At 42.1% G+C, this 25,263-nt stretch overlaps 1 long non-coding RNA gene across 2 annotated transcripts in view; it reads left to right on the forward strand.

Moving 5' to 3' along the window:
- The window catches only part of LOC136146874 (uncharacterized), a 50,005-nt gene extending 35,400 nt beyond the window's left edge, over positions 1-14,605 (forward strand). The window contains exons 2-5 of one of the 2 annotated variants that reach the window (XR_010659090.1): positions 2,815-3,020; positions 3,388-3,882; positions 4,069-9,079; positions 14,401-14,605. This is a non-coding gene — a long non-coding RNA (uncharacterized lncRNA). Of the gene's footprint in view, positions 1-2,814; positions 3,021-3,387; positions 9,080-14,400 lie in introns of both variants that reach the window. The other variant, XR_010659089.1, reaches the window with a different exon arrangement.
- The last annotated feature ends 10,658 nt before the right edge of the window (positions 14,606-25,263 follow it).

Consider the following 25,263-nt stretch of genomic DNA (forward strand, 5'->3'; position numbering starts at 1 on the left):
TACATATTGGAGGTCTGTAATGGCCAAGCCTTTAACCCATTAAAAAAATTTACTCCCAGGAACAGTTCATATTTGACATGTAATTGATTTTTCTTGGAGAGGAAAATATGTTTCTCTCCTTCCTTTCTTGATTGACTTTTCAAAACTCACCTTGTGAACTGTAAAGAGGGAGAGGAGTAATTGATTTTCAAAAACTCAAGCGCACGTACACATGTACTCACATACGCATGTGGACACATGTGTATGGACATAAGTGAAGTTGCTCAGTCATGTGTGACTCTTTGTGATCCCATGGACTGTAGCCTACCAGGCTCCACTGTCCGTGGAATTTTCCGGTCAAGAGTATTGGGGTATTGGGGTAAGTTGTCATTTCCTTCTCCAGGGGATCTTCCCAACCCAGGGATCAAAGCCAGGTCTCCAGCACTGCAGGCAGACACTCTACCCACCAGGGAAGCCCGTGGACATAAAGATCTCCCCTCTACTGGGAGCTGACACTTTCCTAATATAACTCTGCAAGGCCGGTGTTGCTGTCTCCATTTAAGAGAGTAGAAACAAAGGCCCAGAGAGGTTAATTGCTTGAGGAGGGTCACACAGGTAGTGTTGATGGGAGGCTGAGTCTTCATCCCTTCTACCATGTTGCTTGCGTTTGGGTGCACTTCATACTCAGATGGGCAGGCGTCAGTGCTAATGATCCCCACCTTTGGAGTCACTAATCCTTTTAGCTGTTTACCCACACCAGATTCTGGAATTTAACAAATAATGTTACACCATCTATAAATGTCAAAAGAGCCCAACTCTGATTTGTAGTTTTTCTGTGAATGTTGCATTGTGAGTGAGCCAGCAGATGCTGCTGAACTAACCTCCTAAGTGATAGCGTCTTAAAAGAGATTTCTTGTTGAAGAGTTTGGTGTGGATGAGCAGGGAGGTCAGATGTTTTCTTGTTAGAACAATGCCCACACAGATTTCATATGAAACTCGGGGCTCCTCAAGATTTGTTTAAAGAGAAAGAGGGTGTCAGCAGAGCACTGATGTGGAAAGGGAAGAAAAAGTCTCTATTTGATCCCCTTGAGTTAGAAAATTTCCATTTTGACGTTGTCAGTCCCTCAGCCCTCACGTGCACTAACTCGCCACCAAAGGCCAAAGTAGTCTCTTTCTTTTCTTTCCTCTCTTCCCACAAACCCAGCTATTATTCAGTCTCTAGCAAAGCTGCACAAACCAACTGTTCCTCCTCAGATTATCCCTTTCAAGGCTCAGGTGATATGCCTCCTTGGGTTACACCTTCCAGGTTTTGTGGTCAGATGGGGGCTGTGCCACTCTCCAGTATGCCACCTTGCAGGAAAATATTTACATATGAGTCTCACCAGGTCTCATTTCCTCTGGGAATGGTCCTGCGTGCAGTGCCTTCATGCTAGTGGCGACAGCTGAATCGCTGGTTTTCATGGGACCACTGGACAGCTGGCAGGAAAATCAGGAAACTGCACTTTCCCCTATGTGACTTTGCTCAGTCTAAAAACTACAAGGTGTGTGACTGTGGGCTGAAAAGTTTCTGAGAGGTTATATGCAACACTTTGAGAAAACACTTGGAAGCAAACTCGCTGCTGTTGAAGCAATGGAAATTTGTACCATTCACAGAATATTTATTTTCCGAGATCTGGAAACACCAGAGCTTGCTTGTACAGAGTCTTCATTATTATTATTATTATTATTTTCATTTTTGTTACTTGTAAATAGTAATTCCCGTTGTTCACCAAAGAGTTGTGAGACTGGCACTTCTATATGGCTGAAATGGGGGTATATTTGCAAAACCCCATTTGGAAACTCAATTGATCACATGGGTCAAGAGCCACTGGCTTTTTAAATAGCCCTTGACTAGATAATTTTACTTCTGGGAGTCTGTTCTCAGTACCAAAAAAATAATGCTTGAAGATGTTCATCAAAGTATTGCTTACAATAGCTAGAACCTAATATAAACCTACCAATATGGGAAATGGAAGTATAAAATATTTTCTTTATATTTACTGTTATGCAGCTGATATAATAATATTGAAATAGGATATGCATTCTTAATGATTACAAATATGTAGGCAAAATATCCACAGTTATAAAGTAGGTGAAATTTATTGTCTGTTTAATATATGATAGGCAATGTGGGAAATGCTTTATAGTCGTGTCTCCTTTATCTGTTCATCAGATTAAGCCAAATTTCTTATAGCTCCAATTTGCAGATGAGGAAAGAGAGTCATAGAAATTGGTTTATCTGAAGTAACATTCTAGGGTGAAATTTGAACCCCATCCTAGTTGACAACAGACCTTCCACAACATATAATTCCTTGTGCTATGCGATTAATTTCAAGTAAAAAACAAACATCAGCCACCAAAAATAGAGGAAAAAACACCTCAAATCAAAAACAACCCAACAGCAATAAACAAAAATCTGACAAGCCCTATTCTTAATGGTAATCACATGAAAAAATAAGTAGGAAAACCTGAACCAGGAGAAAACAGCCAAACTTGAAAAGGCTCATCCTGCACTAAATAAAATGACAGATAGCTGTCTAAAACAACCCTTAAATGTTTAAGGTTTTCCTCTGGGTGGGAATTAGATCTCATGTGTCTGATTTTCTACTAAGAAAATCTAAGTATTAATGATTGAATGTAAGGAAGCAAATCTTATGAGAGCAACTTTTGTACACAGATGGAAAAGACTGTGTCCAAAGTGACTTGAGAATTTTCTTGTAGGGTGGGTCCTTGTGTGAGAACATATTTGAAAACACTAATGATAACTACAGTCCATCTCTGATTCTCTCTCTCCAGAAAAAAACCACTAATATAGTTGTTTCTCCATCTCCATCTGGGATAGTTTCCTGGATTTCTGAGGATAACAAAATCTGCAGATGCTCAAACCCTGTATGTAAGATGATGTAGTACAATTAGCCTTCCATCACAGCGGGTACCAAATCCACAGATTCATCTAACTGTGGATCAAATTTTGATTGAGTGAACACACAGATGAGGAATCCGTGAGTAACATCCCATCGTATTACCATATATACATTTTATTGTATATCTATCTACTCTTATTTAGAGATCTTTGAAACCTTTTGGGTTCATTTCTGGTTTGAGGATTTAAATTAAAATTACCCTTTATGTTTTGGCTTGCAGAATGTTCTTTGTCCCACAATATGGGCGCTATTCTTTCTTAAATCATTCAAACACTGATACTGTTTCTTCAGAGTCTTGTCTACACCTGCGTAGCTAAGATTTGTAAAGTAAGTTAGTATAATGAATAATTTAGTTTGATGTTTTCTTTAATGTGATCACATGTTATTAAGGAGACTTGTATTCCAATGCATGGCTGACAACTGCCTTTTTGGTTTTCCACCTTAGGATGAAGAAAAAATGGAGAATATACATTTTAAGGGGTTTCCCAAATGGCACTAGTGGTAAAGAACCCGCCTGCCATTGCAGAAGATGTCAGAGACTCGAGTTCAATCCCTGGGTTGGGAAGATCCTGGAGGAGGTCATGGCAACCCACTCCAAGGTTCTTGCCTGGAGAAACCCATGGCAGGCAAGTCTGTAGGGCTGCAAAGAGTTGGACACTACTGGAGCGACTTAGAGCACTTGCATGCATGCATTATAAGAATTAAAGGAAGTGCCTGGCAGTGTAACTGATTCTCTAACAAAGAGAAAAGCTTCACAATACAAGTGGACTGCGTTATGAACAGCTTTCCTCCCACGTCTGCAAAAATGCACTTTCATTAAACACATATGTGTTAAGTGCACACGCAGAAGGCGTAATGTCAGATGGCTGTGAAAGATGGATGGATGATGCCCTTATACACGATTTTCCCAGGACTCCTGCTGAGGTTTGGAATTGCACAGGTAACCTCCTAGAGCTGTTGGCTATGCCACTAATAAGATTACAGCTAGAGTATGATTTCATTTTCTGAGATAGTTTCATCATCAAAAAGAAGAAAGTTATTTTCACCTTTTCTGTTTTCTGAAGTTAAAAATTTTTTAGGTACAAATCCCCTCCAAATTTATGTGTTTTCTCTACCTTCTATTCAGGACTGTATAACAAGAATACAGAAATAACCACAGTAAGAGGTCATTGGTCTGACTTCTGCAGAAACTTCCCCTGGGCAGTGGTCTCTACCCCTGTTACAGAAGACTGCAAAAATACCAGCCATTGTGCATCTGGCCAATTATGCAATGCTCTATCACAAGGGGAAATTCCTTCCTCACCCCAGCTGGTGAGCAGTTATGCCCTGGAGCCCAGGACGGACATGCCTTGTAACTTTTTAACCTAGTTAGTGTAACTGCCAATATTATTCCTATTCATATAAATGTCTAATCCTTTCTTGAATCTTGCTAGACTATTTGCCTCAATAATATCCTGCGGCAGTGAATTCCACAGGTAGATTATATGCTGTTTTAAAAAAGTGTTTCCTTTTATTCATTTTAAATTTGTTACCTTTTAATATCACAAGATGGCCCTTGTTCTTGCATTAAGTGGTACAGTGTACAGGCATTTCAAATTGAGCGTTAATTCTTCCAGGTCCTTTCTCCACCAATATTAAAATCCTGTCTTCTTCATGTACTCTCTATTTAGATGTGTAATATTGATTAAGTTTTACACCCCCTTGGACTGGGGCTGAGGCAAACAGTCTCATACTGCTTTGGACACATAGTAGGCACTGGAAAAAGTGCTCTGTCATTTTCAGTGTCATTTATTGCACAGATATTTTTAAGCACCTATTCTGGGCAGGAACTGTTTCGCGTGTTGGAGAGACAGCTTTGAATAAGAGAAGGTCCTTGCTCTGAACGACCTCATTTTCTAGAGAGAGAGAAGACAAGTAGTAAAACAGTGGATAACGATAGGGTCTACATCATTTCCGATGTCTTACACATTCTGGGAAAATTAGACAATTGTCACTAGGAAAGGATGCCAGGGGCCACTTGAGGTCGCCTGGCCAAATATCCACCTACAGAGGGGATATTTGAGATTGACCATCAAGGAATCATCTATGTGATATCCCCACGTAGGTTAATTTCAACTCCTAGATCAAGGCCTGGCTCTAGTTGAGATTCAGTTGTGGCTGAGTGAAAAAATGAATCAAGGCTAAGAAGGGAAATCTTAGTTACAGAAATCATCAGTGTATTACTAACAGACCCAGGAGGAACATTTTTTGAATCCCTGGGTTCAGTAACTCCAAAGACTATTAGAGTAGAAGGAACAGGGGATTTAATCAGTTAGACTCAGCTTTTAAGACCTGTCCATGTCCCCAAATAGCCAACTGTATGACTTTGGCCAAGTTGCTGAATTTCTCTCATTCACCGTGTTCTCATTCATACAAAGATGACTAAACCTTCCTTTCTTCACCGAGTCGGGAGGACTGGAGGTCGGGTTAAAGGACAGCCCTTTATAAATGGCCAAATGGTGTGAACATGTATCTCATTCTTTCGGGAGCCCATCCTTCGCAGCACTCAGCTCTCTTTCCTTGTCTTGTTCTTGTCCTTCTACTGTTCCCTATTTGGAGTCTTACCTCTACCTAACGCTCATCCATGGCATCCATGTACTTGGCTTTCTGCTCCAGAGGTAGCTTAAGAAAGGAGGAGGGGGGTACCTTTCTGACATTCTTGTTTATATTTTAAGGACTTTAAAGACAGAAGAGGATGGAGCTGGTTGTTGTTGGGACAGAAAACTGGAGGTGTATTGCCAACAGTGATTATTTGTTTTTATTTTGTCTACAGCTTAATCTTCTAGGGTCAGGTTAATCAAACTTTTGTATGTAAAGACAGGCCTTGTCTGAATTTCTGAGGATATCTTGCCCCAGAAATGGTGACTTTGCTTGAGGATGGTCTGATTACCTGCCTGTAGCTTCCTTTTGTGTTCCAGTCTGATATTTTCTGTTTCCTCTTGTTATACTTTCTAATTGTCCCTTCATTTGTTCCCCCTCCCTCGGACTGCCATTCCCCACCCCTTACCCCAACACCCTTTGGGCAATTTGAAGTAGAGGCGTGTCCAACTCTGCATAATGATGTATTATAAAGGCATTTCAAAGAATGAATGATTTGAATTGTTTACATGCATGGTTCAGATTTACTGGCAAATCGCTCAGGCCTTGGTTTTATGATGTCTCTGCCAGCTAGCTTCCTTCTGGGTAAAACTCTGAAATAGGAGAAGTTTCCTTTTGGTATTCCTCACCAACACTTCCTTCGCCTTGTTCCACTCCTTTCAACACCTCCCTTCCTTTCCCGCCCCCACATAACTCCGCCGAGCTGTCAGGCCTTTTACACCTTCATGTGAAGACATATGGGTGCCCGGGTCCCTGCCCCCACCCAGACTGGCCCCCAGGGAAAGTGAGGTGTGCAAAGGAATAAATCTTCCATGGTATAATTTTAGACCCAGCGGCAACTGGGGAGGGTGGCTATTTTGGGCTGTGGGTTTTCTCCTTGACCTGAGATGATATTACTCTGCCTGCTGCTGGTGTGCTGGGCCAAGCCTGCACGCGGTCCTCGCAGCAGCGTGTTTGCCGCTCCTGGGGGTGGCTTTTTCCTTTCTCTGCTGGGCCGCCCCGTGCGCCTCCGGAATCCCTGAGCGTGCAGGCAGCCGCACGGCTCGGACGGTGTGCGCGCACGGGGGATTCCCGTAGGATGTGTTTCCAGGTCGCGGCGCTGGTTGCTCCTTGGCGGGCAGCGCAGATGGACCGCACACCCTTGCGCACAAGGGGCGGGGGAATCTTCTGGTCTGGTTTGTGCCTGTCTCTCAGCTTCCATTCCTTGTCAGCTGTTCAGTGACCATTCGGGTGACACATTCAGTGCCTCCCCGGGTCAGGTGAGTCATCTCCAGATTACAACCTCTGAGCATCTCTCCTATGAGACCCCTTTGGAAGCGGCACTCAGCATCCTCATCACAGCCGTTCTGACCACCCTGCTTGCTGCCTTCCCCCTCAAGCTCCTGATAGGGCTGTTGCCTGCGGACCCCCTGTACTGCCTGGAGAAGCGAGCTGGGACTTCTGCAGCCGACAGGTGGGACAGCCGCAGGACGATCCCAAGGTGGCCAAAACAGCTGAGCTTTCCAGGTGTGGGTAAGGCTATAACCAAGAGCATCATGGCTAGAGTAGCTTGTTCCTAATCTTTACAACCTGAAATGTACACCCAAGACTCAAAGGTCATTGGAGAAGGAGGAATAAAGTCAGCAAGGAACAGGAAAAGGAGAACAGTTCTTTGTTTTGTTTTTTTTTTTTAAATAAAGAATTTGGGCTCTTTTACTCCAAAAGAGGGCTTCCCTGGTGGCTCAGATGGCAGAGGAGCCATCTGCAATGCAGGAGACCTGGCTTCGATCCCTGGATCAGGAGATCCCCTGGAGGAGGGAATGGCTACTACTCCAATATTCTCGCCTGGAGAAACCCGCGGATAGGGGAGACTGGGGGGCTATAATCCATGAGGTCGTAGAGAGTCGAATATGACTGAACAGCTAACACACACACACACACACACACACACACACACACACACACATGCACATACACTCCAGAAGAGAGGGGGAAAGTCCTTTTATAGGTATGAAGAGAAACCTGACTTTCTGGATGCGGCTCTCTTTTCCAGAGGGAAAATTGTGGATTTGGAGAGAGAGAAAGAAAGAGAGAGAGAGTGAAGATATAAGGAGAGCCTGACTGTAGAACAGAAAATAATGGAGAGTAAGACAAAAAGGGAGAAAAAGATCAAAAGACAACGTTGCTGTCCCTTATCTGCTGTTGAATGAACTGTAACATGTATTTGTTGAGAACCAACAGTTCCCGCTCCAGTTATCTGTTTCTACATGACAGATTCACCCTGACATAGACACACATAAAACCACAGCAGACACTTTATATTATCTGTCATGGTTCTGAGCGTTTGCTGGGTTCAGCGGGGTGGGCCTCAAAGAGCCTTCCAGAAGGATGAGATGGCAGAGACTGGAGTGACTGTTGAGACAGCCCCACTCACGGGTATGATGGTTGATGCTGGCCCTTCTCCGCTGCATCCTCCGCTGGGACTGTCAGCTGGAGTGTTTGGTCATTCCATGTGACCTGAGCTTCGTGACAGCATTGCTCTTACGCCCTTTTCCTGGCCTCTCAGGGTTCCAAAGACAGCATCCCAAGAGAACAAGGCAAAGGCTGCAACGTCCATCACTGGTCCACCAGTCACTCAACTCAGCTCAGGTTCAAGGCGAGAGCACATAGTCCCCGTTTCTAGATTTGAAGAGGGTTAGAAAGCTTGTGGACACCTCTTAAAATTGCTGATCTCTCATCACAGCGTTCTAGTCTTCAGAAGTTTCCTGTCTAGTTGGACTTATAAAAGGTTCAATGAAGTAACTAGTGAAAAGGAATGAAATATTTATTCTCCAGGTGAGCAAGGTGGTAGGGAAACAGGTACCAGGTGATAGACAAGATGAACGCTTGCCTACAGAAAGGCCACCAGCACAGCATGATTAGGAAGGCCCGTGGCAACGTACAATTTGGGGAGAATTAAAAGATAAATAAGACAGCAGTGGATAACATTCCTGGGTGTTATTGCCAGCTTTATTTCAGCCCAAGTGTTTGTCCTCAGTACTTCATTCTCCGGTTACTTTTCTTTTCTTCTCCTGCTCCACCGTGGTTCCACAACTGTCCTTTCTTTCAAAGACTTCACTTTTCTGTCTACTATACCTTCTGTGGTCCTGTGATGTCTTACATTCCATGTAGCTCAGGCCTTTCTTCTCTGCTCTGTCTTGTCTATCCTAGGAGCCATTAGCTCAGTGAGTAGTTATGGAACAATGGCCTTGGTGCAGTCAATGCCTAGCATCTCCATCAATACAACAGTTTTTGTTTCTTCTAGAGATTTTTTTTTTAGAATTTGAACCATTTGTAAAAGTCTTTTTAAAATTGAATTTGTTATAATATTGCTTGTTTCACGTTTTGGTTTTTGGCTGCAAGGCACATGGAATCTTAGCTCCCCAACCATGGATCGAACCTGGTCCCCATGTGTTGGAAGACCAAGTCTTAATCACTGGACCATCAGAGAAGTCCCATCAATAAAACTTTACATCTTCAAGGTGAGATCTTGCTCTACATGCAATGACTTTCAGGTGGGGTCTGCTGTTCAGCTATAATTTGTATCTGCTGTAGAAAACTTAGAATGCATAGAGAAACAAGCATAAGGAGAAAAATGTACATTTAAACATTGTTAATACCTTGATGTGAATCTTTCCCATCTTTCCCCCACATATTTATGGTTTATAGTTACAAAAATTAGAATTATTCCTTAGATGGGCAGTGCGTTCCTCCAGACCATTTACTGTTCTGTGGGTCAGCCATTAGAGAACTCTAGCCCTGGACCCCAGCTTAGTGGACAAGGGGGAATCTCAGGCCCCAGCTGGGTTACACTGAGGTGGGATTACAGAAGAAGGTGGTTTGCAAGAGACAAGTAAATGAGACACAGGGTGAGAAGCAGAGGAATAAATGGAAGGATGCGAGAGGTACTCCTTGTATCTGACACTGACCCTGCAGTGACTTTTGTGAGGTAGCCTTTCTTCTCACTTCAAATCCTTCTTCAGTGATAGAGCAGTGTCTGATGGATTCTGATATTTTCCTCTAACAATGCCAGAGCAAGATGAACCTTTTATGTTACCTGCATTTTCCACTTTACATAAGATTTTTCTGTATCATCCTATATTCTCCTAGATTATAATTTTGGTGACTTCACAGTGACCACAATGGATGTCAGTTATTTATAGGAGAAGGGGAAGATCCTGCTTAAGCTCTGGTATTGAATAAGCACTGAGTTCAAATGCCTGTGCTACGTGATTTGGACCAATTACTTAAACACTATTGTGTCTCAGAGTCCTCATCTGTAAGATGGATACAACATTATGGTTAAGTGATAAAATGAACCCAACATTCCAAGTACGTAGTCTGCCACATAAATAAGAGTTCAATAGATTTCACCTATTGTTAATAATAGTCATTAATAACAGCAAATTATTAACAATAGTTTATTAGTTAATAAATATTAATAATAGTAAATCCTCTATTACTGCTCATGTAAGAATTCATATATTTTTTCAACATTATAAACAAAGCTGCAGTGAATATACTTATAGCCAAGCATTTATGCATGATTATTCCCTGGTGGCTCAGATGGTAAATGAATCTGCATGCATTGCAGGTGACCTGGGTTCAATCCCTGGGTTGGGAAGATCCCCTGAAGAAGGGAATGACAACCCACTCCAGTATTCTTGCCTGGAGAATCCCCTGGACAGAGGAGCCTGGCGGGCTACAGTCCATGGGGTCACAAAGAGTTGGACATGACTAAGTGATTAACACTTTCACTTTTCATTCCTTGAAGTAAGGACCTCATCAGATCAAAGACTGTGTGTATTCAAAAAGTTTAAAAAACATACTGGCATTGCTTTTGCTGAATCTTCTGAGTTGTCCACATCTCAGTCTTTACCATTTTCTTCTTATTCACAGTTTCAGAGACAGCATGTCTCTGACCCAGCATTTGCTCTCTGGTCACCTTCCAACAAAATTAAGACAGTGTCATGTCTGACCTTTGAGTTGGGGTTCTGGCCGGAAGATTTAGCTCATTCATTGAGCTATTCACTCACATGCCAGGTACAGATTAAGTTTATATGTAGTCTGTGTTTATAGACTAGGTTTATATTTTCAGGGCTGATTCCAGTGTTGCTAATCATGGAGTAGACTTTGAAACTTCGTAGGAAGAGTCCCAGACAGTTCTAAGGAAGTCAGATACTGACCTAGGCTGATGATATCTATAAAATCTCTTCTCTTTAGAAAGAGGGACTTTGGCAATGGGAACTCCTTGATTCCTTGACCTGCCTGGAACGACCTACCATCTGCAGACCCTACCCTGTCTTTCAGGCTTAGGAAACATCAATGTTAAATTCTCTGAGATGCTTTTTTGAGCCACTCACTGTAGGCATTGGAAAGATGAAGAACACCCAACATGCTCCTTGTCCTTCTTGGAGAAGTAGGTGTGCTAACAATTATAGGCAAAGAACGGAGGTGTGCACCTGTAAGGAAATCCCTAAGTCTGGTGACTCAAGAGCCAAGGTCTGCATACAGTTAGCCATTTGGTCCCCAGAGGGCTTTTTCTGGCCCGAAGTTATAGCATTAATAAACTTTTGGCGTGTGTGCTAAGTTGCTTCAATCCTGTCTGACTCTTTGTGACCCTATGGCCTGTAGCCCTCCAGGCTCATCTGTTCATGGGATTCTCCAGGCAAGAGTACTGGAGTGGGTTTCCATGCCCTCCTCCAGGGGATCTCCCTGACCCAGGGATTAAACCCTCATCTCTTCTGTCTCCTGCATTGGCAGGTGGGTTCTTTACGACTAGTGCCACCTGGGAAACAAAAATCCTTTTAGGTATCAACAATTAATGACTGGGGATTTCAGGTGAAAATGTAGGTTTCTTTCTTCCCTTGAAGCAGTGGACGTTTTGGCAATACTGAATGCTCATTTTTTCATGGCAACAGTGAGGAGTGGCTGACCCTTTAGCCAGGGCAGGGGTTCTCCTTTTTGCCACAGTCCCCACCACTCCCTACTGCATCACCTTGTCCTGCTTCACTTAGCTATGCTCTCTGTGTGCACCCTGAGTTTGCAACCACTGGCCTCATAAAGGGAACACTTTATTTTTTTTTCATAGGATGTCAGGGAAAACAGAGAGATCTGCTAGAGAGCAGGGTCTGCAAGTATTGGCTGTGTAGGTAGGTGGAAGGTGAGGCATCCATGTCAGGCACGGTAACCTGTGCCAAGGTGCAGGGGCTGAAGCCCAAAGGCCTCTTTGGTTGATGATAAGCAGACAAGGATGGGAGGAGAGTTGTGTGTTTGAAGGAGGGGATGGAGAGAAAGAATTAGAGAAACAGGCAAACACCAGCTCCTGAGCAGCCTGGCACTCCAAAATAAGCACACTAGATTTTGTTTTTTAAAAAACTGGATCTGATGACTGATAGTAGAAGAGCTAAAAGAGTTTCCACCAACAGAATCCTGACTTTCAAGCACATTCTGCTCAGACTTCATCAATTCCCGACACCAAACCCATGAGACCTGCACTTTGGTTATCCTTGTCCTACAGATGAAAAAATACAGGTTTGAAGGAAGTTGGATAAATGAATTCCTCAAGGTCACAACCAGTAAGTGACAAGGCAAGATGCGGACCCAGGCCAGACTAGAGAGCTTGCAACTTAACCAGCTTCCTTGATAGCACCAAGGCTTCAGAACCCCTGCCCTCGCAGGAAGACTGATGCTGAAGCTGAAGCTCCAAGACTTTGGCCACCTGATGCGAAGAGTCCATTCATTGGAAAAGATCCTGAGGCTGGGAAGTGATTAAGGGCAGGAGGAGAGGGGGTGACAGAGGATGAGATGGTTGGATGGCATCATTGACTCAATGGACATGAGTTTGAGCAAGCTCTGGGAGACAGTGAGGGGCAGGGAAGCCTGGCATGCTGCAGTCCATGGGGTCACAAAGAGTCAGACACGACTGAGTGACTAAACAGCAACAACCCCAGCAGTAAAATCAGGGTTATATTGGGAGTGGGTGGGGGGCGGCTGAGGGCAGAACTGCTGGGAGACCACTGCCGTGGCAAGCCAGAGAGCTGGAGGCCTTCACCAGGGCAACACTGGTGCATGCAGAGGAGGCAATGGGAGGCCTAGAGTAGGATGAGTCAGAGGAATCCTCCTTCACGGGACCTGCCAGCCCTAGGGATTTTCTCGGCCTCCTTTAAGTCCTCAGAGTACTGGGCGTCCCTTTCCCAGGGCCTGCTTTGGCCGTGTCCCCATAACAGTTGTATGCATCTTATCACATCTTGTGTATTTAAGTTCTTAAAGGGCAGGAGGAATTATGCCTTATTAGCCTTAATAAATTTTTTTTCTTTTTTGCATTGGAGGGCACAGGGCTTTCACAAATTCCAAAATTATCTCTTTCAGATCATTTCCCCTTCCGTATGCAGTGTAGCAGTTCATGGTGAATTAAACACTTTTTCTTTAAAACTGAAAATAGTTTCTTTCCACGATCTGCTTTAAAATACACGAGGAAAAGGAAAGATCGGGAAGTTGTTTAAAAGCAGCAAACCCTTTAAGAGTCAATGTCACATTTATTGCTATAAAATATTTTTCTCTCTCTGTTAGACATCTGGTTCCCATTATATACAGTATTGGGTACTTGAGTTCACCAGCCATTTTGCATACCAAGCAGCGTGTCTGCGAAATCCCAACTGACATTCGCCAGTACGTATGTGCAGTGTGCACTCTTACTTTCCATTTACAGACAACCCTTCTATCACCAACTTCATTCCTACCTATATGCTTTCGAGGTTATCTCATTCTTCTTAACTCAAGGACCAAGGTGCCTATGTCTGAGAAGTGAAGAACTTCAAAACCATGGAATCTTTGCTTTATATTAATATTATCATATGGTTCAACTATCTCTAATCTAGCTCTAAAGTCAATGAAACAGCTAAATCTTAAGTCTATATTTCCTAATAACATTGACCCAGAAATGAGAAACAATATGGAATGTTTGCTAATGAGTCATGAATTTCATGATAATTGCTTCCACATTCAGGAGAGCTCCCTTAAACCATCTAATCTTGACATATCCTGCAACAATCCCATGTGTTGTAAATGATTTTGTTTTATTTCTAAGGTTACTGTTAAGGGCTTATTTTATGGTTCATTTCATTTTCTTAAAGAAAACCACACACATGTACATACATACACACACACACACACACACACACACACACACATCCCACAGGGGATTGTGTCTCAATCTGTACTTTTGAAATAAAATAATTACAAAACCAAAAGGAGCCCTTGTCATTTGGTTTGGAAATAAAAATAAACACAGTTAGGAAGAAAGTGGAAATATGGTCTATTTTAGAGTTCCAGTTCAGACCTGAGAATGAAAGCCAGGGTGGAGCAATGCCCTGCAAGTGGCCTGCGGTCTTCTCTGGACTTAAGACTCTCTAACTGATTGTATGGACACAGCTAGCATTCAGTCCAGTGATAATGGAAAATTAAATACGACTTTTAAAAACTGCTCGCATTATAAAGTGATCTATTAGCATTATATGACTTCGGCACTTAAAGTGACTGATTCTAATTGCACAATTTGGCCCATGGCAAGCATTAAAGAGCTGTAGAATCTTGCGGGTATTTTATCTCTTTGGGGATATTTTAAAGTGAATTTTCTTTGGAATAAAGCTTTGTTCCCGCCACACAAAAGACTGTGTGGAAGAAATCTCTCAGTTCTGATAGAACCAGAGATAATTATAGTTTCTTCTTCTTTGATTCGTGAATCAATAAGCCAAATATTAAAAAACATTCTTGGATTTTCCCCTCTCTTTCTTTTATTAAGTGAAATTCTGTCTCTACAGCGTGTGGCTGTTACCCTGAAGAAGTAAAGATGGATGCCCTTGTCTAATGAGCTTTTCCAGCCATCAGAGAGGCATTCTTCTTCTGCACCTGGTTATCATACATGGTCCTTCTGCCTCTTTTCCAGGCAAGCCTGTGGGTTGCTAAGATGATGTCCCAGTGCCATCCCTGGAGCTGAACTTGATTTAAACAGGTTATCACAAAACCACAGGGACTTCTGAGCAGATACTCTTCTTAGATGTACCTATTCACAGGTTTTCAGTTTTCAGAAAAAAAAAGAAGGATGAATAAATTGGGGAATGTCATTTATCTTTGAATTTGACTTTATGTTTATGGTATCTACAGGGTTTTTCATAATTTTCATCATATGGATTTCTAGGAAGCTTATTAATTGAACGGTATTGGAAATTACAGATTTTAGGCTGGGGAAGTTCTTGTTGACCTTCCATGTTTAAGCAGTTTAAGATAAACTGCAATTTCACCTTAATCTGTGTACACAGGGATTTCTTATTGGTGGTTTTCAGATCTTCCAATAGTAGAAAAATTGCCTACCATGCTTCAGATTTTTGCAATCATGACCCATATTGTTATCCATGTAACTGACAGTGGACACTGGAAAATGTAATTTAAAAACTCCAGGAACACCATGAGAGTGTACACACTAAACATATTTGTTTAAAACATCTTTTTCTAACATTGACATTTTTTTTCAAAGAATAGTGCTCAGCAGAAGGAAGTTTAAAGGCACTCTGGCTTCCTGTGAGTTTTCCACGAAGAGTTCCCTGTAGTGTAATTGCTCTCTATCTTCCAAAACCGGGGCTCTGCAGAAGACAGATACTTGTTATTGACCTGACTTAGGATAAAAGGAGAAGAGGAGAGAAGATCATAGCCGTCGGCACTTTGTTTATGAAACTACCATTTCGAGGATATGCTTGAATCAGGCAAAAGTAATGCTTCTTGTTCCTCTCCCAGCATATTTTAAATGCCAACCTGTCAGGACCAAAAGAACCGTGCCCAGAATTAGGGCCTTATCTTTCCTGTTTGCTGGTGTAGTGTGTGATAGCATCATTTAAATCATTACATTTTTCTCAGCTATGCTCAAAATAGATATAAAATTAAAAGTAAAAAATATCAGAACATATAAAGAGGTAAAGAGCAAAAAAATTAAAATTTGTTTTTTGAGTCATTATAATCTGTTTTAAAACTGTTTTAAACTCACAGGAAATTGTGTAACGAATTCAGAGATATCCCCTGTTCCTTTCATTCAGCTTTCCCAAAGATAACATCTTATGTAACCACCATACCTTGTCAACACTGGGAAATTGATTCACAACTATTAACCCAGTTATAGACCTTATTTGGAGTTCAGCAGTTTTTACATGCGTTCTCTTTTTGATTGCGTATTAGAATGTAGAAATGCATTAACCATCAGTGTTAAGGGAGCATCTTTCGTCAATGAATACCGATGGTATGTAGGATTCTAGAGAGAAGGTTGGCATTTGCGAAGTACCTTCATATTAATTACTTTATCCACGCATTACTTAACAATCAATCCTATATCAAGTGCCAACTGGAGATGCAAACATGGTGACATTGCTCTCAAAGAACTCACAGAGGGAGATTGAAAAAAAATCCACAATGGCAACAGAGTGTTGTAGAACATAATACAAATGAAGCAAACCCACATTACCGGGCACCTACACGTGTCCAGCACAGTACCAGGCCTGAGTGATCAGTGGTGCCTTAAGATCCCTGCCTCTCCTGCTCTGCGGATCCTCCTGCTGTGTGGAGGAAACAGACCATTAAGAAGCCCTGCCAGCAGAGTGCTCTGACAGGGAGATTCAGAATGGGTAGGTCCTGAGCAGTCAGAGGGTGCAGGACAGTGACTCGGGGGGATGTCATGTAGCCCAGTCAGCGTTCCAAGATTCTGAACCTGACTGCTGATGGATCTTGGGACCTGTTCTCATCCATGTCATTCAGAGCCTGTGCATCATCTTCCAGGTTTGCGGCAGCGTTTGAGCAGCTGTCTTCCTCTCCTGAGAACAGTCACTGTTTCTTAGAACGGACTCCAAAGTCAGTCTTTGGAGTCATCCCTGCTGGGCCAGAGCTCCTCCGTCAGCACTGGGACCTGCTGCTGGGCTCACACACCAGAGAGAGGGCTGTTTTCCAGCAGCAGAGAGGGCTGGAGAGATTGGAGAGGGCTGTGTTTTCCAGCAGCAAAGAGGCAGTGGTTCCCTAGAGCTCAGCTGGTACCAGGGCTAGAGAAACAAAACCACCATGTGCTTCTTTCTTAACAAAGTGAGGTGCCTTGCTCAAACTGTGACATCGTCACCAAAAGCCCCTCCTGCTCAGAGCCCCTTAGTCGCTTTGCACTAGTTGAAGGTAGCATCCACAATGCTTTCTGGGGCCTACAAGCCGCTACACGGACTGCCTACCTATGTCCTCAGCTTCAACACACCCTCTCCTTCCAGTTCTTAGTGGTCCAGTCGTGCTGGCCTGTTCAATGGCCCTTTTACCTGCTAAGCTGTGTTGTACTCCTGGGCCTTTGCTCATTCTGTTTCCAGGAATGTGTCCACCCCTCCCCCATCCTCTAAACATTCATCTATAACCTCATTCTTCAGGCTCCTGTGTAAGACTTTCTATATGGAAGCACTTTTCAGTATATCAAGATCCCACTATGAGTCCCCATCTTATCCCCATTTTACACTTCCCGTGTGTATAATAGAGTATGCAATCTTGTCTTTTGGTGTGATTATGTATGTGTCTCCCTCACTAAACTGAGTTCCATGAAGGCAGGGATGATATCTGTTTCTGCCATTGTCTCCTGAGGACTCAATAGTATTTGTTGGATGAATCATTGAATGAAGGGGTAAATGACTAAATGAAATGATGACACATCCCCTCATTCTCCTCCAAGGTCAGGTAACGTCACATCTGGGATTTGGACATCATACTTACACATTGTTTGGGGATCCTTTGTTTTGGGCCCATTTCTGGTGTCTTCTCTTTCTCCCAATTCAGGCAGGGATAGTTTTTTCCATAGGAAATCATGGCTGGTGTGATTTTATCTTTGACTTTTGCCTACTCCTGTAGGCTTCCGCTTAAGTAGTTTTATTTGAGAGAGTTGTCATCTCAAGGCCACTTCTACACGTGGCAAGCCATTGGTCAGGTGCCTGTCTCTTATCAAACTAGTGGCTGTTTCTCTCAAAGAACCACCCAGAACTGCCTTGCTAAGCTCAGGGCTCTGAGTCATGAGCGTGGCATGTTAGGAGGGCAGGAAACAGCAGATGAGTGCACACGCCCTTGAAAGAATTTGTATTTTCCGGATTCTGGGATGTAAATCCCATCTTCACTGGCTTCAGGGTGGAGGAGGCCTTTACTGGGATGGATGAGGCTTGCTTGCTGAGATCAAATCAAGGAGGTATTTGGAACAAGGGTAGAGATAGAAGTCAGCCACTGTTTCGGAAGGGAAGTGATCTTTGAGCTGATTCTGGAATGATGGTCAGGTTTGAGTTAGTTCTCTGGGAACGTATGGCAAGGGATAAGGATGGGGCAGAGGGCATGTTCAAAGGCCATGGAGAGATGTTTGGTGAAAAGACTCGACCTAGACTTTGGAAAATTTGGATGCAAACCAATAGCTCTTAAAAAGAGATCTTTTGCCTTTGGCCTTTGCTCTATATCTCAAATTTGAATTATCTAGATAACTACTTCAGTTTCGTGGCTGACATCTCTCCAGTCTCAGCATATGTTTATAATGAAATATAGATTATTTATCTTAAATTTAGGTAGGGAAGTAACCGTGCACTATGAATTCTACTCTTTTCTTTATTGGTGTTTATCAAGGGGTGTGTGTGTGTTTACATTCATTTTTCAGTCTTACGCAAGTATAAATAAAGATCGCAAGTTTTGTTTATGGTAAGAGCTATGAGATTCTGAAGAGCTGCTGCTAACGGAGACTTCGCAGCCAGAGAAGAAACAGCCTGCCAGAAGGTGCTCAGGTTTTTGGTGTTCAAGTCATGGGGACAAGGACCAACTTTGCATTTAATGACTGGTAACTTTTAGGCAGATGACTGAACCTCTCTGAACTTTACTTATCCCCCCTGTAACTTTGGGGTATTAAAGAAATTATTGCCTCATTTATCTCAAAGGATTATTTATATGGTGTAATTTATATGAAAGAACTGCAAAAACTATGGAGCAAGGTAAATATAAGTCATTATTGTTATAGAATAAACGTACTCTTAAAAAATTGTGACAAGTTTCAGCAAGGAAGTGCTATGGAGGAAACTTTCCTAGACTTAATGCCACTTGAAAGTTTACAATAGTCTATTTCCAACGCAGCAGCGATGTGACAGCTACACAGTCAAACATTTCAAGGAGCAATGAAAATGTGCATTTATTATGTTTCAGGTCTATATTTTACACAGAGTTCAATGTTGTAAAAATTAAGGAGAAAACCCCCACGTAAGGACTGATATGAACTTTAGATTTTTAGCAAGAAAGGTATCAAGTAAATTTTTCTGAAATATTTCTGAGTAGCTCATTTTGTGGTACTATTCAAAATTATGTAACATTAGTATCACTTTACAGGATATAGTAATAAACTTTCCCAAAAGGTTTTATTTAACCAGGAACTGGGAGGAAATGCAAACACATTTTATATGTAATAAAAGACTATCACAAACATTAATTTTAAAATATAACAAATCTAAACGTGCATGTCCACTTCAGCATTAAGAAGTCAGTGAGATCCTTTTGCTATAAAAGTGATTTTTTCTGAGAAAAGCAAATAAGGTTCCCATTAAAGAGGGGAGGGTTGGATTGGCCCAGACTACACAAGCCCAGGAAGTGTTTGGTGGGTTATACAAACTGGGTTATTGATGAATGGCAGGAGCTTGGAATGTGGAATTGAAACAGAAATCAACCTCTTGGTAAGTAACCCACCATAAACTATTTTCAACCAAGATAGATTTTTGTCTTGTTCTGTTTTTCCTTCTTTTCTCTTTCTGTCTTGCCAGTTGGGACACTTGTTTCTTCCTTTACTCCTGAGACTCTCATGAATGAAATAAAATAAATATTAAAATATTGCAAATGGAGAGCACAAACAGTTTTGGAAATGCACCAGCTGCCTTCCTTGGCTCGCTGGTCAAAACCTTTGTCAGCCGGCCTGTGTAGGAAGTCGAAGAATATTTTCTTGACAACTTATGACAGTTTAGCAACTTGAAAAGACAAGACTTTTTGTTGAGGGTGGGGGGGCTGCAGTTCACTTAAAGATGGTTGTAGGGCTAGCTTTAACCCTAGCTTTAACTGCTCTAACCCAGGAGCATAGACTGAGCTGGTGTTCCAAAACCAAGCGGGGGAGATGAAACCCACATTTTGGCCACCTGGTTGCTCCCTGGACACAGTCACCGCTGGACACTGTGCCAGGCTGTCCCGGCGTCTTCACTGACTCAGTGCTTCCAGTGTTACCACCTCACCCACCTCAGAGCCAGCAGGCAGTGCGAGTCCCGCCCTCACCACTACCTGGGAATTTCTCTCCTCTTTAGTAGAGTTCTTTCCCTGGAGGTTAACCCAAAGTCAGGGGTTGCTTACCTCAAGCCTCAGAACGCACACACTGCATCTTTAAGAAATAGTTCACTTGTGAATCAGTAAATGCCCCAGACAAAGCAGCCATTACTTATGCATTCCTGCATACCCGGGAAGGTGAAAATAATAGAATAAACATCATATACTTCATTATGATATCGGTTTACACTTCCAGGGTACACAAAAAGAGGCCATTTCATCAAGCTAATTGCCTGAAAGTAAAAGAGAGAGAACTTTAGCTATTAGTCTATTATGGGGCTTTTTTCTTAATCACAAATAGGGGCCGTGTGTCCCTGGGGGGATGTGTATTCTAATTTACAATTGAACTACAGATCAGAGCAATCAATCTTGGGCAGCACTTTTACAGTGTAATTGCTGCAACATAACAAATAAAAAAAAAAAAAAAAAAGAAAGAAGAAGAAGAAGGCCTGAGCTGCAGTTTGAGGTGGAGATATTTCCAGGCACTAGTTCGGGGTGGGAGGGAGAGAAGAAACGCCACGGACATGAATATGCAATGAGGGCTCATTAGCGGCCGAGTGTTGCCATGACGAATGGCATTATCCCCGGCCTGGTGCTGCCTAAACATGAATTTTATAACGACCCATTTATCATGACTTGTCATGGGCTTCAGTACTGTACTTTCTTCCAGCTCACACACCTTTCCCTGTTCTGATGGTGGAAAGCGTCCCTTTTATTATTATTGTTTCCTTTTGCATTGATTTCTGGTTCTTCACAGCAAGTGTTCATCACACAGAGCCACATGCTGATGACAGGTCCGTGACTTCAGAAAGTTGAGGAGCTAAAACCCCATTCCTCATTCCACCTCCTCTATGGTCACATATTGAGAAAAAAGTTGGACTCAACTTTGAAAGAAATTTCTTAACGTGGCGGCTTTTTTGTACTGTGGTGTTCTGACGCTGCGGATTTTTTTTTTTTTTTAATTAAAATTAACCAGGTTTGTCTTCCTTGCATTTATTTTCTTCCCTTTCTTGTACTTCAAGGACCCTTCCGTATCTTAAAAGTAGAACCCAGACGTTTTGAGGTTTTTTTCCCCCCAAATCTTGGAGTCATGACAAAAAAGTTTAAGATTAGAATGCTTGAAAGGTTTTCAGTGTTTAGGGTTTTTACAAATGCATGAGCTGATTTCTCACTTAGAAACCTCTTATATCATAGCAGGAAGGTTGGCCTATTCTTTGACAACAACTTTTTAGAATGCACGTTTTGCTAATAGCACAAAATCGTAAAAGCCTTCTCCCTTGATAGAAACCATGAGGTCTGTTTGAGTATTTAGCAGCCCACAAAATTACTATATGCAGATGTTTGAGCCTTTGCATTAGCCAGGAGGGTCGGTAAGTCCATCCAAGTTCAGTGCAACAGTGGGTCAAGAATTCGGTTCTAGATTGGCAGGAGTGCCCTATTGTAGTAGAGACCAAATCAATGGGATCTAGAATTAGTCTATTTAGTTACCTAAGAGAATATCCTTACAATTATTTCTCCATTTACCTAGATGAAGTGAAGGAAGGGTATAGACACAGAGGAGTTTTAACTTTGCAGGGAGGAAGCCAATCTGACTCCACGTTGGAAACTGTTTCTTTGACTTGCTTTTATTATTATAATCATACTCCTGACTTGCCTGGAGGACCCTGCCCCTCTGCTTGACTATAAACTAAAGTGCCTTTGTTCAGCCCACGGAGAGAGAGTTTGTCCCTGCCCACCTGTAAATAGAAGAGATGAACACGCCCCTTCTGAAGGCTAGACATCCCCTTGGAGGTGTTTCACAGGACTGAGGACCCTTTCAGTGTAGTTCCCCAGTGCATCTCCCTCTCTATTCTGCCTTCTGACTTTAGTTCCTCATTGCCTCTTTCTCTCTGATCTGTAAAAGAACCTGGCATCCAGACCCAATAAGATGGTTATTGTGAGGCACTAGCCTGCTGTCTTCTGGGTCTGCTGGCTCCCCGATTAAAGTCTCTTCCTTGCCTTGACACCTCATCTCTTGGATTCTTCGGCCTGTCGTGAGGCAAGCAGAGCGAGCGTGGATTCGGTAATGTAATCTGATGTTGTTTTGTACACTCAAGAATTATAGTCATTTCTGTATACAATTTGGAAACTGTAAATAGTTAATCAGATCTTTTTGAGTGGGTTATCCTTACTGTTCCCCTGGATTCCATATTAACACTGACAATCATTTTACCTATTAATACTTAAACACTGCATACTAAGTTGCTTCAGTCATGTCCAACTCTTTGCAAACCTATGGACTTAGCCTGCCAGGCTCCTCTGTCCCCGGGATTCTCCAGGCAAGAATACTGGAGTGGGTTGCCATGCCCTTCTTTCCTAATCCAGGGATCAAGTCCACATCTCTTACATCTCCTGCACTGGCAGGTGAGTTCTTTACCAGTAGCACCGCCTGGGAAGCCCCACTTAAACATTAGTAATACATGAAAATAATTATAAAATATTTTGTAACTAACAATAATTTGTACCTGCGAAGCATTTTGCAGTTCCAGATTTCTTTCATTAGATCCTCAGGTTAACTGAGGGAAGGGTTATTATTCCCATTTTAAAGAAGAGAAAACTGAGGCTCACAGCTTAAATGATGAGGTCAGGGTAACCCAGTCAGAAAATAGAAGAGTTGAAGCTCAATGGCAAGTCTTTCAAGTCCTAGGTCAGAGCTTCTACATTCCCAAAGTCACCAGAGCAGAAATTGTTCCTAAAATGTTATCTTTTCTGGGATTTGGGAAGTTGGGAAAGGAATCCATTGAAAAGATGGCCATCATTTACACTTGAGAGCCTGGGGTTCTGTCTCCTATATACTTACTAGAATTGAAATTAGCATGTACCTGTCAATTAAAATTAAGTTGCTATTCCAACCATTTAAGCTGAATTGTCTTCCCTCATTTAAAAATGCAGATGGAAAGTGTTTTGCAACAAAAAGACTTGGGCATCATTCTGGCTGGTGGTCTTGTGTTATGAGTCTTCTGGCTGTTAAATGTTTTACTTCTTTGTGTTTTCCCCCATGAATGAATTAAACAAAAATTTTAGAAATAATATGGTGAAGAAAGGATCCAAATATTGGTAAATGATATTAAAGAACACTGTGATTACGACTGAACAGATTAAAAGTGTGTCTATATGACACCAAACATCTGGATGAAAATGGGAAAAAAAAATAGTAAAAAACCTTGATGTTTTGTTTACTTGACACCATACATCTGGATGTTTAAAAACATCTGGGCTTTTAACTCATTTTCTCCCAGGTTTTATCTGGGTATTTGGCATCATGTACAGAAAGTTGAACAATTAAAAAAATTAATATGGTTATTACTGAATTAGAGAAAATTATTGTATTTAATTAATCTGCAGATATTAACTAATTATTCTGTTTAGCATAACATTTAATGAGTAAAATTCTCCACCGGGCAAATAAATACAGAAAGATATAATTAGGTGATTTAAGAATAAAACTTGGCTTCAGGCACATTGAAATCTTGGTCATAGTTTACTGACAGCAGTTTCCTTGGGTAGAAATCTTTTTAGGTCCTCAGACAACAATTTTCTCTTCTGTGGAGTAGTTTCCATGTGTTATGAGAATCTGTTAATTTACAATGTGTTTTGACAATAGTAAAATTTCGTAAACACTTAATAACATATGAGATACATCGAGTAATAGACGTTTGCTTTGCCAAGTGAATTACCCAGCCTGATAAAATCAGTGTAAACCCACTCTGTAAGCAGCCTTCTGACATGCCCGAGGCTGAACCCGAAGAGGAATCCACTGAAACGAACTTCAAAGACATCATGGCAGGGAAAAGTACCTTATGTGACTGACATTTTTTTGTGATCTCATCTAAAAAAAGTTATCATAATTATTGAACATTTCCTCTGTAGCTTATTCTCAATCCAATCAGTTATAATGAAAATAGTCTGCTTGCTTTTCAGATTCTCAGGTTTTCGAAATGATTAGTGCTTCCTTGAGATAGCCCATTAATTGGACACACAACCCAGATGAAAAGCCTGAAACCCAAGAGTATATAAAAAAACATAAGGTTGTTGCAATTTAAGTGCCTTCAAAAGGTCTAATTTGATTTTTAAAAGCAATTCTGCAGATGTGAAAATTAAAGGCAGGCAGAAACAAGATATGGTTTAATGAATGTGTAGGTTAAGAAACATTTAGAGGTTTCAGTAGCCTTCCTCTGAATTTTTTTTTTTTTTTTTTAATTTAGCTGTTAGGTTGGAACGATTGGTCCCACCACACAATAGAAATTGCTGAATTTTACGAGTTGCTATTTCCTTTCCAGTTGCTCCATTTTTCTCACCCAGTGTATTTCTGAAGCAACATGGTGTTTCTGTGTACAGATGTTCAGTTCTCGTACCTGTCAATCAGATTTCAAGTTCTAATAAAGTTAAAGGCTCTCTTCACTGGGTTCTCCTTGGCTGTTTCATCTATGACCCCATCCCCCCCCTGCCGCTCTCACCAGGAGCAAATTGTGCACTTATTCTCAATAAAAGAAGGAAAGAATGAAAGAAAAAAAAACTGCAAACCCTTCTACTGGTTCTAATGACATCTTCAGTCATTAATGAGTTAATAAAAATCTCAAAGTCATCTGGGGCTAGATAAGAGGAAGAAAGGAAAGTATTGTACTGTAATGACAGGCTCCCAGACTGCCCTCTGAGATGTCATGAGTCAGTCATGTTAAGAATGTGTGCATCCAATCATCTGGTGATTTTTATCAGCAAGCCCTCCAGCGGGAACTGACAAGGGCCAGTTTGGAGTCACGATGAATAAACAATGACTTTGGGGATTGTTGGGGGCTGTGGACTAGAGTGAGGGGTTTATGTATACTAAAACATGATGACATTAGCAATCAATATACCAATTACCAGACAAGTTATTGGTCGAGGCAGTCACGGGTCCTCGGCCTCCGTGCACTTTGAACAGGCCCGGGGCACCGAGGCGGCTTCCTCCGCGGGCCAGGCAGGCGGGGCGCCCAAGACCCAGGGCCCTGATCTAAAAGGCAAGCCCTGCTTCTCTGGCTGAGGTAGTCCAGGCCTGGAGGTTTCGAAGGGCTTTGCAGCGTTTATTATTATACAAATACAGACTCCCAGGTTTCCTTCCTAGAGATGCCATGTCTGGAGTCTGGGGTAGGGCTGCTTTTTGGCGTTTGCAAGAACACCCCCAGGTAACTGATCAGGCAAGCTGGGGAGTTGTGGTATAGCTGGAACTCCCCCAGTGCGGCCCCAGACCAGCATCGCCAGGGCG

This window comes from Muntiacus reevesi, chromosome 15 (genome assembly GCF_963930625.1).
Source record: "Muntiacus reevesi chromosome 15, mMunRee1.1, whole genome shotgun sequence".
NCBI classification, from domain to species: domain Eukaryota; kingdom Metazoa; phylum Chordata; class Mammalia; order Artiodactyla; family Cervidae; genus Muntiacus; species Muntiacus reevesi.